Genomic DNA, 5,607 nt, shown 5'->3' with positions numbered 1-5,607 from the left:
CCAACTTTGCGATGAACATGGTTCTTTTGCAAAAAAGTCGCTATGGATAAAGGCGGAAATATTTAGGTTAGAGACGAACGAGTGGGTACTACCTGCCAATAGAATTATAGAGAACACTTCATTAACTTACTACTTAGATGATAAACTGTCAAATATGAAAATGTATTATACATCATACACACATATTATATATCTACCATATTAGCGAGAAATAAATCGCTATTTATCTTTATCAAATCCGGAAAAAGATTTTAGTCACCTCGAAAAAACATGGTAACCATCAACAACCCTTTTAGAAATTTCGTTCGTCATTTTTCCCATCTGCTGATTTTTATGAAAAAGATTTATACCTGAATTTTTTTTAATTTCCTTTTGAAAGCCAGTGATCTAAAACATAGTGCTTTTAGCCAAATAAGAAAGTGTTAAAATAGAAATCTTCTTCGGTCGACACAAACCATGGTTGCACTTTGTCAGTAATTAAACTTTACTTCTTCTATGCTATTTGCACTTGGAAATTAGATCGTTTGTCTGATATACTTGAGCTAATAAATAACGAGGCCCAAAACCGAGTTATTTTTTGCGTTATTTTTTTAGAAAAGTTATGACGCTTTTCAAAACTGAGGCACAATTTATACTCGTTTTTTCTTCCTTCCATTAAATTTTCGAGTTTTTCATGAATTTTAACTCGGTTTTTTTTCCTTCCGTTAAATTTCGAGTTATTTCAAGAAATTTAACTCGTTGTTTTTTTTTTCTCCTTTAAATTTTCGAGTTATTTCCAGATTTTAACTCGGTTTTTTTTCTTCCATTATTTTTCGAGTTATTTAAGATTTTTAACTCGGTTTTTTTCCTTCTTTTAAGATTCGAGTTTTTTTCTTCCTTTAATTTCGAGTTATTTTCAAATTTTAAATAATTCGGAGAAATTTAAGCGCTTTAGCGAATTGATGCCATTTCTATTGTTATGTGGACCACTTTCATTCCTCACTTTTTATTTCAAAGTTTCTTTAACAACATAAAAACAATGGGGTGAAAAATCATCCAACAATAATATCTCTGGGGGTGTCTGTTTTCGTGATTTTACGTTTTTGCCCCCGCAAGGAGCGCAGCGACTGAGGAGGCACTCATAGCTTCACGCAATATATTGGACTGGAATCTCGATTTTTTGCGAATTGTTTTTGTTTTTTGTGTTTTGCGGTCGTAATCGGCTTTCGGCCAATTAAGTGTTCCGCAAAATATGGCGGTAAATTATACAGCGGTAAATGTTATACATATTTTTCATATACGTTATGCTTTACCATTATGCGTATTACATTTTATTAGTTTCGATTAGCATTGAAAAGTTGAAGCGAGTGTTATAAATGCAAATCATAGAAAAACGTATAGTGATTACACCATAACACGAATTACAATATTACTTGTGCAAATCAAAACAAACAAATGGCCGACTGGTTATGCTGATGAGCTGATTCGTTGACTGGAAAAGTGTTTTGTATGTCAAATTTGTTTCTTGTCTTTCAAACTGAATACTAAATACTGTAATTTAGTCAGAAGTTTATTTCAGCAATGATTTCAATTCTTTTTCTGGAATCTTTAAAGAAGTTTGCTCAAGTTTTCAAATGTACTTTGATATTTTTGTTACATTTATCTTTGTTGTTATTATATTAATAACTAGCTTTATTGTTTATAGCTTCTTGAGCTTTAAAGACCCATCATATGGTCGTAACTCGAGAAAGTCCTTCTTAACTTGGTAAAACAAGATACGACAAAGTACAAAAAAGTTGAATGTGCACGTGAGTAAAGTTGAATCCAAAGGGGTTGAATGCGTCAATACTGTTTTTTTTTGGTCTTCAAAATAGATTACCTCCCTTAGAGTGTTTTCCTGTTTGTGTGGTAATCTATTTCAAAAGCCTGAAAAAGTTTGTTTACATTCGTTTAACTTTGCATGCGCACGTTCCACTTTTCATGCAGTGTGATAGAGGCCGTCCATATAGTCCATTTTCATATAATAGTACGTACGCAAAGATTTTCCAAAATTTGATAGCCCCCCCCCCCTTGTACGCAGAGACAATAGAAGAGTTCATTTAAACAATAGATGTCCGCTTTTGCTAAACCCCTCTCCCCCTTCATTGCGTACGTACTGTAGTGGTAGGATGGCCCATAGCCTAAATAACTTACGCTCTAGGGTTTGTTGAATAGCTCCAATTCTAGCTTTTCAAGTTAAGGCTTTAACGGTGGTTAGAGTAGGCACACAGACAGTCATACAGGAAAACACCATAAGTGAGAGTATATAGCTAAAACTCAAAAAGTCTAGTTTCCTGAAGGCCCGTCTTCATTGTCTGCGCTGCAATCATATCTTAATGGCTTCAATCCTTTCAGCTTGGAAAAAGATGCATCATGAAGAGTACTATGCACTTGAAAAAAAATTAGGCACATTTCAACTTTTCGACTGTACGCTGAATGACCACAATGGACATTCCTTTTTTTCTTTTGACTTGCAATCACGCGTACGCAAGTGGAACCCGGGCCTTAACTAGGATTGGTCTATTTCAATGGCGCAGAACTTTTTGATAATTTTATACGCAGTAATCATGTTATCATCTTACTCTTGTTTATTAGGCAAAAGTCGCAATAGAGAGTTGTTGAAATATATAGCAGCCAATGAAAAATAAAACAAGCTATTTCTGATTGGTTTACCTTGTTGATTTATTCACCGCACCGCTATATATTTTTTGCCTACAATCTAAGATGTCTGCAGCATTATCGGAAAAGGTCTATTTAGTGAATGATCATGACATATATTGTTGTAAGAAAAAACAAACAAACAAGGAGATGTGAAAGTCAGTAAGATAATGATACCAATAATTTCGAATATGTTTTTTGAGAAGCTTTTCCAGCTTTTCCTTGAATTTCATTAAATTGTCAAGCTGCATGAATTCTTCAAGTATTTGTTAATGGAATATGATTTTTTTCAATCAATTAATAATAATTAAATCAATCAATTATTCCTGATTATTTTTATTAAAAGCTTTAAAACTGTATGACATGACCTTTCTGTGGGGGCAATTTAGTGAAAGCTATGACTAGTTAATTTAGGTTGGTTAATTGGATGAATAAAAACGCAAGTGAAAAAAATAATGAAATTTTGTCTAAACGTTCTTTTGCACTGACAGGTTTCAAAAGCTTTATTTTTCTCTTTCCAATCTTTTTCATTTTTTACGTATATTAAAATCGAAACAGGAAACCGTTTTTTCAAAGGTTAATTAGATTCGATTGGAACTTAGATAACAGACCCCAAAGCCTCTTAAAAGTATTTTGTTACAGCTAAGGTACTGGGGACAAGTTTTTAGTTCTAAAGTTTTAAAGTTTAAAGTTTAATTTTAAGTTTAAAATCTCTAAGGAAATAACTCGAAAATTTAAAGAAAGGAAAATTAAACTCGAAAATTTAAAGGAAGAAAAATAACTCGAAATCTTAAAAGAAGAAAAAAAAAACCGAGTTAAAAATTTTGAATAACTCGAAAAATTAATGGAAGAAAAAAAAACCGAGTTAAAAATCTGGAAATAACCGAAATTTAAAGGAAGAAAAAAAAACGAGTTAAAATTCTTGAAATAACTCGAAAATTAACGGAAGGAAAAAAACCGAGTAAAAGTAAATTCATGAAAAATAACTGGAAAATTTAATAGAAGGAAAAAAAAACCGAGTTTATAAATTTGAGTGTGACGTCATAATTTCTGAAAATGACGTCATAACTCGGGTTTTCCGTAACTCGGAAAAATAACTCGGGAAAAATAACTCGGGTTTTTCCGGTCTCGCTAATAACAGTTGAAAATGAAGTTTTCAACAGGGTATCCCTTACTCCTTATTTCATCTTGCAGTTAAAATACCTTTCCTCACGAAATAGGCCCAAATCTGCAAAATGAAATGTAAAAATTTTCGGTGACGGTATTTGGAGTTAATTGTGTCCGGTATTCTGATATTTAGGAGGGAAGAAAGGACCTTATTCGCAGAGTAAAAAAACCAAAATACTTGCGCTCTGATTGGATGATCGATATTGTGTACATGTGTACATGAAGTCCGAAAATTCTTGGGAAATGGTAGGCAGTATAGATGAGATGCGAGATAACTTTGATATAAACTTCATTTAATCTGCAGTATAAAATTATTCGATTCCACCATTGTTACTGCCTGAGGAAGTAAGTCTGTTTGAAATCTTTGATATGTGTGAAATATTTGAAACACAATTTTTTTTAAGACTAGCTAGATAATGAATCTAGACCTCAGTATATAGTACTTCATCCTATTATATATCTAAGAAGACTTTCTAACTTTTAGTAGACAAAACAACAACTTTAACTTTATTATTATTTTTTCTATTTGGTTGAGTTGCAGGAGGCTTTAGAGGCCATTCTCGCAACTATAGGCGCTTACTAATGAGCGTCCCGTCAGCACCTTGAACTGACTACCCAATTCCCCTCACATGGCATGGGTTGACCCGGGCGAAGGAACGTTCACTTGCCAAGTGAACTGCTGTGAGTGGGAATCGAACCCTGGCCTCCTCACAGAAGCCAAGGTTGACTACCACTATACCACGCACCTATAATTTTAATAGAAAAAAAAAAAAAAAACTTTAACTTTATTTTCTCACAAACAAGCCATCTAACGTTAACACTCCATTTTCTTCAATTTATCTTGGATTGTGAGTTGGATATATTATTATGGCTTATATTATTATGTGATATGTACCAGGCGTTGTCAATCGAACTGTTTGTATATCGTGAACTAATCGAACCCTATCGGACGATATAGCTGTTCGATTACCGAACCCAATCGAACCCTATCAAACCGGGAAAACTTTCGTAAAGTTTGATGTCTGTTCGATTATACGATTATAGTTTGATCGCAGTTCAATGAATATGATTGAGGTTCGGAATAGGGTTCAGTTGACACCGACTGGTATTATTATAACCTCCCAGCCAGGTCTGCCCAGGGTGTTCAAATATCTGAAGAACATAGAAGAAAAAATTTAAGTAAGATAAGAATCTTTAAGAAAAATCTTTTCCAGAATGATGGTACTTTGACAGTAATAGATTTGGAACTAATTTTTGGGGAATTAATTTTAGCGTCTTTTGCGGTTTTCTAGCAATTTTTTCCAATTTTATTTATCCCTAAGAAAATGAAAGAAATTTGTCCAAAAAAGGGCAAAACTGCCCACGAAAGAAAACGAAATGCAATTTTTCCGATTTTTTTCTTTCGACTGCAAAATTTAGTTCCAATAAGTAGAGCCTGCAGCCTGCCCTAGCTATTTGGATAGACATGAACCCCTTCAATATCATTAATTGTTAAAAAATTACAGTATGAAAATATGTTTAAGTCATTCATGAAAGAGATATATACAGTCAGAGTAGGCTATAAAAGGGTCTCTGACTGTAATATAGAATTGGGCTACATATACTATGTAATTATATAATCATTGTTTGCCCAGGCAGATATTTGTGTTTTATAGTTTTTACATATACACATATCTGAAAATTTAAAAATAAACTCTTGTAACTATCATCTGTAGTGTGCTGGTAGATTGGCCCATGTAGTCTACAATAAACAATTAGAATTAG

The sequence above is a fragment of the Clytia hemisphaerica genome, unplaced genomic scaffold, assembly GCF_902728285.1.
Source record: "Clytia hemisphaerica strain Z4C2 unplaced genomic scaffold, Clytia hemisphaerica genome assembly, whole genome shotgun sequence".
Taxonomy (NCBI): domain Eukaryota; kingdom Metazoa; phylum Cnidaria; class Hydrozoa; order Leptothecata; family Clytiidae; genus Clytia; species Clytia hemisphaerica.
The sequence above is the reverse complement of the archived record's forward strand: the minus strand, read 5'-3'. Positions refer to the sequence as shown.